Source organism: Corvus hawaiiensis, chromosome 5 (genome assembly GCF_020740725.1).
Source record: "Corvus hawaiiensis isolate bCorHaw1 chromosome 5, bCorHaw1.pri.cur, whole genome shotgun sequence".
NCBI classification, from domain to species: Eukaryota; Metazoa; Chordata; class Aves; order Passeriformes; family Corvidae; genus Corvus; species Corvus hawaiiensis.
Window position 1 is genome coordinate 24,427,336 of NC_063217.1, and position 14,082 is coordinate 24,441,417.

Sequence of the window (14,082 nt, forward strand, 5' to 3'; positions counted from 1 at the left end):
GCATAAGTAAATGTTCAGAGTCATTATTTGCTCTTTGAATAAAATTGTTCTTTCTAAATAAGAAATGTATCTTTGGAGTGCATCTCCAAAAACCTTATAAATAAGAAATGCAGAAGGAAGGCTACAGTATTTATTTGTCAGTATATGCAATCTTTTATGGAAAGAGACAGTCTGAGATGGAACTGGGATTCCTTTTAGGTACTTGTACATTTATCTGCTCTCCTAGTTCTAAAACAGAAGAACATCGAAAATTAAAAGTCAAACCCACCATTATTATTGATTTATATGCAAAATGGAAGATTATGTCCATAAGGTTTAGGAGACCTATGTTACATGAGACCTTATGTTACATGACCAGCCTGATACACAGAGTATGATCAAAAGTATATTTTAGCTGTTGCATATAAGCCTGCAGTATGCAGTCACTGTAATAACCTAGTACCTAAGTTTTGAAGTAAACTTTCTTTAAATTACTTATTAGTCAGTAAAAGTAGTTTGAGGGATTAAATGCAGCAGTATTAATGTGGTTTCAAGTTCTCCTCAAAAGGGGTTTTTGTTGTCTACTATGGAAGAACTACATTAGTGAATTTGCTTCTAATTTTCCATAGACTTCAAGAGAAAAAACCTTGAGAAGAGCAATATATTTTGCTTCTGAAAATTTCAGAAGAAAATGATGGATTCAAACCTCTGCAGTTACCAGCAATGCACCCACTGCAGAGTGCCTTAGGGGAAGGCCTGGTACACAGTAGCACTAGCAACCTGCTAAGCATAAGACCATCAAAGAGAAGCATCCAAAAATGGCCATTATTCAAAGAACAAGGTGTTTCCAGGAATGAGCCTTTGCTGGAAAAAAGAAAGAGCATTAAGTGCAGCGAGGTTTCTAAGGTAATGAGGATGGCTGGCTTTGCTTTGTGAAGCCAGAAAAATTAGCCCCTCTTGATGTTGTGACCATATGGCAACATGAATCTTTGTGTGTGAAGAAATGAATGTCTTCTCCATTTATTAACATCAATTCTTGGTGAAGAAATCAAGAGGACAGATTGTAGGTACCTGTATAAACACAGAAGCTTTCTAAACTCCAGTCAACTGGAGAAGCCATTTCTTAAAAATGAACAAATCTCTAGCTTATCTTCAGCTCACAGGTTTTAAGCTTTTTAAAAAAAGTTTTAATGATTTCTATTTGATTTTAATTATCTGAGGTCTAAAGCAAATCTGGTTTTTTGACACACAAGAGTATTCAGAGGTTTTGGCAATGATGAGAAGATGATAAAACAAAGCTATTTAATGTCTGGATGAAATAACCAGACCTGCCAAAAAAATTCCTTTGGAAGCTGGAGGAAGAGCAATCTTCGGGCTCTTCTTCATCTATCATTGTGGCTGTGTGACCAATGAGCACCTGTGCCAGAGATGCCTGTGGGACCTCTGCTTTGCACCCCTCTGCACAGGGGCAGCCACCCTGGGCTCGGAAGCATAGAGAGGATGCAGACCCCTAAGCCTGGCCAAGACATGGTTGTGCTGCTAATGCAGCCGCTGCAGAAGGATTAAAAGACCTTTTACCTTTGAATTCATGCTGCAAGGATATCTGAGGTATCTAATTTTAAAGATCTTTAAAAAGTATGTCAGCCACAAGCTTGATCTTTCAATAATTTACACAAGTCCCATTCCCTGAAAAGTAGAGGTTTGTTATTATAAATGGTTGTCAATGACTGGGGTTAAGCTGTAAGCTGACCTGGAATTTTTTTAATAAAGTGGCTATTATTTGCAGAAAACTGCTGGGTAAAGTTGTTATAACACCACCTTATATTTAAAAACACTATCATAGTGTTTTAAATAGTTAGGCATACATTTAACTGTGAGGTCTGGCAGAAGACATGCACCAGTCAAACACCAGCACACAGCAGTGGTACAAGTTATACTCCACTTGTACGTGTGGCTGCTACAAGAACTGAAATTCCATCGCAGTCAAACATGACTGCCTACAATCTGCAGGTGTATTTTCCAATTCCAACTAGTTTCAAATGTCCCAAAGAACATCAGTATGATCTGAGGTTAAGAGTCTCAAATGCTTTGCATGGGAAATTGTCTTCCGGAGTTTCAGCAGACTGAAAATGTCCAGATATAAATTTCTTCCAGCTGAACTTGACATCTCCTGTGCAAACTTCTCAGCTGGGCTGGTTATCTTCTGCTTATGGAAGCTTCATGTCTGGGAGCTGATCTCACTTGTGCTATCTGAAGAAAACGTCATTCTGGAAAAAACCTTCTGTGAAGATTTTCTTCTGTGTGTTCTGGCCAGGGGTTTTGAAACCATGGGCCAAATCCCAGCCATTACCAAGCTCAGGCAAACCCATAAAACAGCTGCCTACGTGAAAATCCCTATGTTCTTTCCCACACTGCTCACCAAACAATTACTAGGAAACACAAACCACACTTCTCTTGGGATCTAAAATTTCTGACAGAACTGTTGAGTTTCAAAAAAGCAATACATTTTCTCCCATCTCCACCAGAGCAAGCAGAGCTCCTACTCCTTCAGCCTGATTGGGCAATTGAGCTTTTACCACACTCTGGTCTCTTGCCAACCCCAGGAGCCCAGTACCTTATCTCCAGGCAGGTTAGACCTTTTGGGACACAGACAAGCTCCCAAGTTCTCCAAATAATCATTGGCTGCCTCCAGGACAGCATATAATTTAATCTGCTCCTGGCTCCAACAAAATCTTCAAGCCCTCCCCAGAAGGGAAAGGCCTTAACTCCCCCCCCCCCCCCCCCCCCCCCCAAAACAACACGAAATACCCAAACCAAAAACTGTTTCCAGGAGACAACAAGTGGGAAAAAAAAGGGAAAGGGTGTAAAGATTACAAGCTCAAAAATCGATCTGTAGAGGATTGGAGTGAGTCACCAGAGCATCCCCAAGAGCACCCACCACTCCTTGAAGCTGTCCAGAGAGGCAGTGGACACCACTGGGTTGCTCTACACAGGGACTTGAGAGGACTAGGTGTGGACACAGGCCACTAAGGTGTTTACACAGCTTTATCCTCCTGATGGTATGTGAGACCACTCTGGCCAGGGTGAGGAGGAGGCTGATGAGAAGCTCCTGAGACGATAATGCTGTCTTCCTTACGCCAGGACAAGGAAGCTCTTTTGTTATTAAGGGTGTAAATATCCCTTCAAACCCTCTGTCAGGCCACACAGCAGCCTTTCGGCCTCGGGGTTATCCCAGGTGAACCCCCATGGTGTCATCCCATGAAGTCCATTCATTATGTGGCTGTATGAAATGGTGGGACAGACCCCCTGTTTTCCTGCTCTGAGCTGGACAAAGATATTTGGGAAGAACTGGAAGAGGTAGATGTAGAGCTAAAAGCTCTCTTTTCCTGTCTATGATCCCATGTGATTTTGAGAGTGGGTATCAGCACTGGTGTATTACCTTGATGGCAATGCAGAGCTGCTCAGGAGCAGCAGCTGCCTTTGAATCTGAGCTCTTTAGAGGAATATGAACTCTGACAATGTATTGCTGAGGCTGGAGAACACCCTTCAAATTTAAACCCTTTGTATGCAACAGAAAACTGTTCAAAATCCCTATCTGCATGGCTATTTAAGGCAAGTCTATCAAGTTGGACTTAACAGTTCTGTGCAGAAACAATATAACTCTCAGACTTCAGGTTACAGGGGAATAACCTTATCTCTTCCTCATAATGAGTTGTATCATAACTCATTTGGGTGACATGGCAATCAAAACCAAGAGGGCTGTGCTCCTCTGCCATAACAGGTGTTGTGCTTACAGGGTTTGGCTTCTGTGCAAGGCCTCTGTGGTTAGTTACTGCTGCTAAGTGCTAGTCCCTGGGAGCAAGGGTGGAACAGAGGGAACTCCAGCCTTTGTGCCTTCCCAAACACCACAGGAACAGCACAGGACACACTGAGCTTCAAGCCCCAAATGCAAAGGACTGCAGTCAGCTTGGGCTAGATCTCAAAGCAGTTCCTTTACAAAAGACTTTAAAATGATCACTTGGTTTTTTTTATCTGCAGGCATTTCTCACACCCAGTACAACCAGCTAGCCATTCCCTTAAAACATGAACAACAGAATTCAAAAATATGACTCACATGAAAGGCTTTAGACAAACCAAACCAGTGAACAAAAGCTCAGTGAGACCGTCTTTGACCTGATACCTCCCTTCATAGATAGACAGGCTTTTGTTTTGGTTCTTGGCATCTTGCAAGGGAATAAAAGCATTATATAGGAAATCTAGAAGATTTTTTTTTTAAAAAAACATTTTTAAACACTCCAAAGCACTGACTAGGTACAGATTACTTCACCCACATCAAAGAACGGAAACACAGCTATGTAAAAGAACCCTTTTCATTGGAGAAAAACATTCCCTTCCAGTGTTTGCAAAAACATCATTGTATTGAATAATAGTCCTAAATTCATCAGCTAAAGCAAGCATTTGTAAAGTATGTGGGGAAACTTCAGTGGAAGAAAAACATGAGGTGTACAAGACCTAGAGCATCTTTCTTAAATTCCTTCTGACATCTGTTAAAACTACAGTTACACCTTTTTTAAGCTTTTTTAGAATTTATTTTATTTTTAACCAGGGCTTGCAGACTCTATCCACTCTCCTCAAAACTCTCAGCTGGCTTTAAGCTAATGATGTGCTTATTTTTGATGAACAACAGGAGAAAGTTCTAACGAGCAGTGTTACTTGGATTTTTTCTTTTGTGCTGGTTGTTGAAAGACAGATTGTGAATGCAGACAAGCGAGCTATTCAAAGTCAGCTCTAGTGTGGATTCACAGATCCAGCAGGAGCAGCAAAGACCTTTTAACAAATCCTGCAACATCTGATACAAAAGTTGAGAAGATAAATAAAGCTAACAATGTAATTTAATGGAAAAAGAATACATGCCATGTCTACCACTGTCAGGAAACACAGGTTCAGAAATTCTGTGCCTTCCCTCTCCATATGTAATAAATTAGGTTATCCATAAAAAGGAAGGATTTGGAAGCCTTGAATGGCAGAAACCCATGTTTGTAACCCAAAAACTGGCATATGCTTTAGTGTGAAGGTCTCACAGATAATTTTTCCTGAACTTTGGAATCTGATTGCTCAGAACGGGACGCTTTTCCTGGAAATTGTTGGTTTGATTCCAGTTTGGGCAGCAGCTGTCATTTGGCTTTGGCAGTTCAGCCACTGCTGCCCACCAGGGGAGATGTCCTGGCAGAGAAGGGGACACCATCCAGAAGTTAAATGAAGCTGAGTTCCGGGGGAATCTCCACAATAACCCAGAACCTCAGCATTGCCCCTGTTGTACATTACAGCCCATCACAAAGGCTGCATGGATTCTCCTGCTAAGCCACATCAGATGGTCACATGAAGGTGAGGCCATTTTAGAAAACAGAACGTATAGAAAACACACCAAATGTACACAGAGAGATGAGAATCAAGTGCACATAGAGACATGAGAGTCATTCCTTGCCTCAAGGTATCTCTCCTGGTCACATGCAGTTAGTGGGAGCTTTGCTAAATGAGTGATGCGTGGAGGAAGCACTTCTGGTTTCCTGATCTGGCATAACAGTACAATAAATAGTAGCAAAACAGCCTTTCCTTGATTACAGAGCTGATATGTGATCCAATGTGATGAAATTGTGTCATAGTATAAATCTGACTGAATATTCCTGAATTTTGTCTTAGATTGGCTTAATTATTTGCAAGAAATGGCCAGATTTTGATGAGCTGTAAAGTACCAAGCACTTAAACATTTCTGGGTGTTGTGTGAAAGACTTGTTTTGGCTTCAAATTCCCGTATTTGTGTTCCTGAGATGATATAAAGTAGTCAAAAGATCCTACAGAAGAGGTAGCCAAATGTTCGCCTTGTTAGAGATAAACCCTCACCCTCTGTCCACTTTCCACAGAGCAAGAGGTTTGAGATAAAAAACACACCAGGGTCTTACAGCTGCCTAGGTACCATTGTAAACCTGTGGTTCCACAGGTCTTTTTTTCAGTAGCACTGCAAACATAAGCATTTTATCCCACTTTTTAAAATTTCTGATGCTAGTTTCCAGCCCTCATAGAAAATCACAGGTTTGCAGGCATAACTGATGGGACTGTGTGGTTGTGGGAATGAGTACCTAAGCATATCTATGAAGAAAGAAGAGGTGAAATTAAAAATAGGTCAAATTCAAAATTTCTGTTGCACTGGAGCTGCACAGGGTTGAGTTAGTATGTAGGAAAATGTACAGTTCAACTTTCTCTGTTTAAGTTAATTCTGCCTTGCAAATGAATTTCAAAACTTTACTGGAAATAAAATTCTTATCCAGGCATATAGTAGACTGGTTGAATAATACTAATCCCCATCTCATTCTCTGACATTATTGAACAATGGCTCTTTTGTCTGATACTAGGATATTTAAGGAAGCTCATATATTAAGAGAAATCTGTTGAAATCTATGATGAGAGCTACATAACGCAGGTCTTCAGCTTCACTAGCACCAGAACCTGCAGACTCCTAAGACCAATGTGAAGCGCAGACATTTGGTCTCTGACTTGTACAAGCTCATGGAAAAGCCTTGCCTTGGTTTTTCAAATTAAAATCTTCCCCTGCTTCCTAAGGAGACATCTGAAGGATGCATTTGAATGGAAACCTGGAAACATATTTCAGCCCATCTCTCCTACATCGTGAAATCCAGCATTTACTAGGGTATTTGGCATCATTAGCAACTCTTTTATGTACACAAAGCCTTTGGAAATCAGTGCAGTACTAGTTTTAGTCCAAGACTTCAAAGCAAGACCATAGTGACATGCACAGGAAGCACACCCAAATATAAACAGTCATGGGTAAACACAGGAAAACACTTCAGTTTTCTAATATTCCACTGCATATGTAAGAACCGGCAGATATATTTATTATCTAATTGGGATGAGATAACATGGATGTTCCTGGGTCTACTTTAGCGGTAATTTCAAATTCAGCATGCACAGAAGCAGAAAAAGGTCACAAACTTCAACTTTCATTTTTTTGTCATGGAATAAAGATCTGCAGAACAGAACAGCAAGATCTACAATACCTGAAGATTACAAGCAGTGAAGGAATGCACTCACTGAAGCAGGCCTAAGGAAGCACAAACATTACATCTACCAGCAAAGCCTCTGCTTGCACAAGATACTTTCAACTCTGAAACTGCTGAGCTCGCTCCTGCCATCCTGATTGTGTATGACCCCTAAAGAGGATATACAGCTGCTTGGTCAGTTCTGGAGGAGATAAACAGGGATCATTCTCTTTCTCCTTTTTTTTTCCTTGCAAATCTTTTCCCACTGAGTGGCTCTGACCACTGACATGAGTTTCCTGAATCCTCTGCTCTTCAGCAGAAGGGGGTCGTAGCTTGTGTACCGCTTCACAAATTCTGAGTAATTTCTGACCACCTTCTCTTGAGCTGGAAAGGAAGAGATCAGGAAGCTGGGCACTCTCTGCCTCTGAGGAATTTGGGGTAGGATTTACCTCTATAGAAATGCCTCCCAGTAATGCCACCATTAGTGGGGACCTCCAAAATTAAGGCATGGTTAAAAAACCAAACTACATGAATTTGGGTGAAAGTAGCAATGCTACTGGGATCAGCAGCACACAAAAATATACACACAGTCTATTTTTGCCATGACAGGCACAGAGAGAAATGGATAATTTACTCATTGACCTGGTGCAGCTGGTCAGACTAGTAATGATTGCTTTGGAAAACAGCTCTCATTCCTGCCTTTTCTGCCACATGCAGGTTGTGCTCTCCTATACTAAAAGCCACCACAAAGAACTCTCCAAAGCAGTGGCAAGCAATATTGTGCCTCTTACACAACCTGGGTGGTTTAAGTATGAAAAGTGAGGAGCTGCTGGCACACTGCCGTGCTACCAGAGGAGAAAGTGGAGCTAAAGGATTTTCTGAAGGGCAAGGAGTTGTGTGGCAACACGCAGCACATGTGACCTGCTAACAGAAGCAATCAGTGGCACAGACATGCACCAGGCGTGGGGACAAGAATGGAGAACAGGGACAAGAGCAGGAAGCCAGAACAGTCCTTGCAGCAGAAAAGGGGGAAAAAAATTACATTCATCAAGTACCTCTATAGATTTGTTTTGTGAGAATATGAAACAAAGGGAAATGCTTTGATGCTTAGCTTTCAGGATCACTAAAAGCATCCTGGGAATCCCTGTAATTGTTATCCCCATGTTCCACTCAAACAATTAATGCTCTGCCTTTTCTTCACATTAGAAAGGAGTTGTTTGCTAGTTTTGTGGCAAAAAAGGAGGCATGTCAATACAAATGATGCACAAAAAAAATGCAGCTGAAAGTCCAGTAGTGATTATTACTGTTAGGCGCATTTTAAGGTTTTAGTTAATAACAAGCATCATTGCAGTGACTCCTACCAAACTAGCAAAGTCCTTACCCTCATGAATGTGTGCATAAGTGCATGCATGTATGTCTGTCATGATTTAAGAAATGCATAAGTGATTTTAATAGTTTCCAAGGACATGACTATACTTCTGATTATGCCAGCATTGTACTGCTCATGACATCAGAGCAAAAGTGCAAGGGCAAAAAAAAAGGCTAAGAGGCCACAGCATGAAAATACCTTTCTTGATTAGCTAGTCGGGTCTCTACCCAAACAAAATTTTAAAAAAGAGAAAGGCTAGCAGGGACTTTTTGTGGTTGTTACTTTGAGAACAGTAATGCATGACTCAGCTTGAGAAATCAGAAGATTAATAACTTTGCTCTTAAGAAAAACTTGAAAAATGAGGTCAGATACAGTTTGAACTGGTTAAGATTCCCCAAGAGTAAAGTTACAAATACAAATAATCCCAAGACCAAATATATTATTAATTACCTATCGGGGAGCTAAAGGGCACATATTAAATGAAGATAATGAAAAACTGTAGTAAATACACAGCAGTAATTTATCATTTTTGTGGGCAGGGGGGAGTGGACCAGAAGGAGTAGGGACTCTATCTTTGCATAGACCATGATTAGAGATACTCCATTAAAATATACTAATCTTCCTTTTCTAACAAGAAATGCCAGAATAAGACTCCACTCTGATGGTGATACCCATTCACTACAAGAATCTGTATCAAAGAAGAATACTTCCAATATTCTTTTGCTCTGTATCAAAACCAAACAGTCTGGTTTGTTAGCTCTACCCAGTTTGTTACAAGCTTGGGGAACCTAACAACAGATACACATTTGATGCAACATCTCTTCAGAAATTTTATGTAGGTGACTGTATCTAACAAAAGAAGATACAGGGATTATTTCCTTAATATTGTTATTCATCAACAATGGTAATTTAAAATGATAGTCCATGAACTTATATTTTATTGCCTTTAATTTGTGAAATTGAGCTAAAATTAAGCCAAACTCTGAGTTTGTTTGGTAGTTGATGATAAATCTCTTATCTTTCAAAATCAAACACCATATTATACTTATTTAGATCTACTTATACTTTTCTAAGTTACGAAAAAATATGCTTTTTGTTTACACTCACATCTATTCTATATAACTAGAACATTGGTGATGAAAAAAATTGTACAAGCCCTAGACATATTCAGAGAGCATATTTAGCATCCTTATTTTTGATAAAAATCTAATAAGTAATTATTTTACAGTGGTGAAGGATTACTGATCCTGGACTTTTTATATCTACATATTTTAAAGGATCCCTGGGGAGCAGGATTACTGCTCTTAATAGACCCAAAAGTATCATGTCTGTAATGTTTTAAGTGGAAGCCTGGAGCTATACTCAAATGAAGACACAATTGATCCCACCTTTCAGGCTGGAGATAAGGTGATAGTTCAAAAAACACAAGTGATGAAAGGGGAACGAAAATCACTTTCTTTGTAGTCTGAACAGGGTGGCAGGTAAGCTTTGTTTCAGGAGACAGTAAACAAAGGAAGGGCCTCCAGAAAAATGAGTGTGAGGAAGATAATGGTGCACATCCATCCCTGAGTCTCAACTAGACTTTGAAGCAGGACCGACAGAGCCCCTGCATTTCCCTAGGCACATTAGCTCCGGCAGAGAAACTGGAAAAAAACTAGTTGCCCTGACTTTAAAAAAAGTGCAGATACAAGGTGATCTTCAGAAGCAGCGCAATTCCTTCACAACAGTATCAAATGGAGGTCCACTTTTTTTTCCTTTAATATTTTCAAATGCCAGAATTTCAATGCCCAGATTGTATGTGTGTGCATGCAGTTATCAGGATGCAACAACACCATATTTAGACCTCAAGATCCACCTGTTACCAGCTTAAGATTCTTGCCTGAAAGGTATCAGAAGTCAGGAAGAAAAGATGCCAAACCCACTGGATCTTCAGTTTCCTACTTAAACACAAACATCCACAATAGTTTCCCAATATTTTACAGTCATCAGGATCTTGGGCAGGCAGACATGGGGAAATTCCTAAAACCCCTCCAGAGTGGCATATATGCAGCTGCAGCCTCCTTTCATCATCTTGTCTCCCAAACCCGTGGTGATTCTGCCTTTTGAGGCACAGGCAGCCAGCCTCCTATTTTCTTCCTTCTCAGTTCAAGACTTGCACAGATCAGTAAGGACCACTCCCAGCCTGGCTGCTCTGTGGTTATCCCTTGTGACCATGTCCTGTTTCCACCTCATTGAGTAACTAAACAAATAAACATGTTCACAGTGACACATGCTAAAAGCTCACCCTCTTGATTAAAGGAAGGAGAGGATCTGACATTATCACCTAGTCTGGTATGGAAAGCTTCCAGAACAAGCTCTGGGTTTGTCTCACCCATTCTTTGAAAAGGGGATTTGTCTGTCTCAATCTGACTGAAGCAATTCCTAACTAACAACTCTGTGTGTGGCAGGACCAACATAAGGTGAAGTGGTTGCTAATGCATCCTTTGACCATGTGATGAAATAGGCAGATAAGACAAACTTCACCTCAGTAAGATTCTGCTACGTTTTTATCTGGATTTAAGAGCTTGTCAGGCTGATATAACCAGCAGGCAGAAGAGCATGTGAAGAATATGACTGAAAGGTTATATATTCTTCAAACTGGCATGCCAATTCTCATAAGCATGGCTCTGGAGCTCTGAGGAAGCATTGAGAAAACCACCCAAAAAGACTGCTTCAGAGGCAGTGAAGTTCTGGACTCATATCTAAACCCAAACTTTGATAAAGTATTGATTTGGGTATTTTCTACCTGGCCTGGAGGCTGCTTCTGTCCCACAGTTTAAATGCACACCTAATTAAGGAAGTTGCAGTGTTACAGCCTGTGCCAGAATGCCAAGCTCTACCAGAGCTGCACACTGAGCATTTATAAAAGGGAGCAAGGCAAAAAGCACAGTGTAAGTATCCAGTTATTGGGGTGCCAAACAACTTTATATTAATTCCTTGCACATGAACATCAAATGTTTTTAGGATCTGGCCAGTTATTTTCCAGTTTGTTACAGTGCCCAACTTGGTAAATGAAAAGTAATATGTCTTGGTCTAACATGTGCCTAATGAGAGAGGGAAAAAAGATCACCATGACACTGCACAGTTTGAGAAAGAGACATGAGGACCAAAGATAATGACCAAACTAGGCAACAAAACCCAACTGGATGGAAGTCATTGGATAAACCTGGTATAAATAAGGCCAAAATCCTACAGAGAACTTCGCACTTGCTTAACTTAAAGCATGTAAGTTGTCTATTTGCTGCCATTGTTCCCTGGGTCTACTTGCAATCCTACAACCCCAAAGTACAAAAGTGTTTGTTGGCACAAGTGTAGGAATGAAATCAAATGCATGCAGAGAATGTGTCACAGGATTTGGTCTTGGCAGAGTCCTAAGGTAAGACAAATGAATGATTAGAAAAAAACTTCCATGAAAAAGAGCAAGGATATAGACAAAGATACACCAGCAGGATGAATACATTTTAGTAATGAAACAGACCAATATACAAGTAAGGTACAGGAAAAATTACATGCTGAATAGATAGCTGAACTTCCTCTTCTCCATAGTTACATATCTATTATCATGCTACTATCATGTCAATTTATTTAGGCTGCCATTTCTATTTCCTTTGCTTAGTTGCACTATTCTGTTTGTTTAAAAATACTGCACTAAGTAATAAAAAGCTAAACCAACCTATACTGTCCCTTTCAACCATATTTATGTCTCTTCTACCTGGATTTGCACAGCTGTCATGTACTCAGTTGCTAATGACTGACAGATGAAACTCAAAAGATTTGCTATAAATGAGTATTCAACACCGGGGCTTGGAAAACCCCGTCTTAATTACTTGATAGGCTTTTTACTCCTTGCAAAACGAAAAATAAATCAGTTGATAATAAATGAGTCTCTCAAAAATATCTTGTATTTGACCTGTTGTACAGTAGCGTAGACAAAGAGGAACTCTCCTGTCAAATGATGCCAGGTATTTTTCTTTAGTGTAAGTTTGAGAGAAATTGGCTGCTTGTTCCTGCAGCTCCTCTTGCTGGACAAGCAGCAGAGTTGCAGGGAAGAAAAGGAGAGAGCGGTTCCTCGCTCTCTGTGCTGGGAGCAATTGCCAAGACCAGTCATTTTCCCGAGCTGAGCGATTTCGCCATTTAGTAAAGGGAAAAGCCTGAAAATATCTGCAGCCATATAATAGTGCAGTTATATACCACTAGTCCTTATGGAAGAAAAACTGTTGCCTTCTGGCTTGCATGCATGTTAGATACTCTCTGATGGCAAGAAAAAAACAGGGCAAAATGCACTGATAATTACAGTGATACACACACTGTCAGTACCAGTCCAGACACTTAGTTTCACAGCACTCTGATTACTAATTGAAAAAAACAACTCAAAAGTCAGCATCCATATTACAGCTATTGACCGTGCAGTAAATGTTATCGTGATCCGTGGGACCGCAAATGTGCTTTTACCCAGTCAGCACTTTGAATCTTGTTAAGTTTCAGTTCACGACCTGCATCTAGGAAAAAACAGGATCTGAGAAGTTTGCCTCTCAGTTAACACCATGATTTCTGCTCTATTTGAGAAACAGCAGACCCATGGACCTTTTATTTTAACATTTAAATTCATTTTAATGGAATGGTGGTGAAAGTGCTGAGCTGCCAGTCCCAAAGACTGGCATGCACTATTTGCCCAGAGGAAAAAAGTATCCAAAAACTAGCCTTAGCTTTGACATAGGATATTACAAAATTTTCTTCAAATTAATTTTTTTTTTGTTTGGAAAAAGACAGATAAAGCTACTGATGCAGGAAATCTAAAACACTGCTGATAGCTCAGGTTTTCCTGTCTTACATGTCTTCCTGAGATGTTCAAATATGTAGAAACCCTCTTCATGCCTGCTAGTCCGAAGTCCTCACATAAGCACTCTTTCTTTGATAGAGCTTGCAACACTTTCATTCTCCAGTGTCATCATGCTAGAGAGCATTATTTTCTTTACCAGGACACTGCTGGTGCATGACGAGTTTCTCTGCAGTTGGTAGTATCTTTCGGCCTATTTTTGCCTCCTTCTTTTTCACAGGTCTACAAAATCTAATTTAAATTCTAATTAAAATGGCTCCTTGACTGCTGTATAGCTGGGCATATTCATCCCACCAGAGGCACAGAAGAAAAGATATATAATGCTAACTATATAATTTTTTCTGCTGGTTTTGTTGTATTTATTAACCACTCAGCACTTTAATGTTTCCATGTATTAATGAGATTTAAATAGAAAGTGCACCTGTAAAACTGCAGGGGGAGGGTGCATTTTCCAAATTTGATGTTAAAATGTTTCATACACAGCAAGCTGAGAAATATTTAAGTGGAATGACTCTAAATAAGACCAAGCTCTAAGTACACTTTCATTAAAAGCCCCCAGTGAAAGGCATGACAGAAGTCATACACAAAGTATTTACTGAAAAAAATACCAGGACTGACAATGCACATGGCTCCCAGCTGTATGCTCCCCTCTGAATGTCTGTCCCTCTCAGCTCTGCTGGTGGAAGAAAATATATGGGCATTTTCTATCATCTATGCAATACCTTCCATCTTCACTTGAACTGCCTTGCACAGCAGCTTAAGTTAAGCCATCAGACTTTGCACTGATATGGCCATGGAGTGTT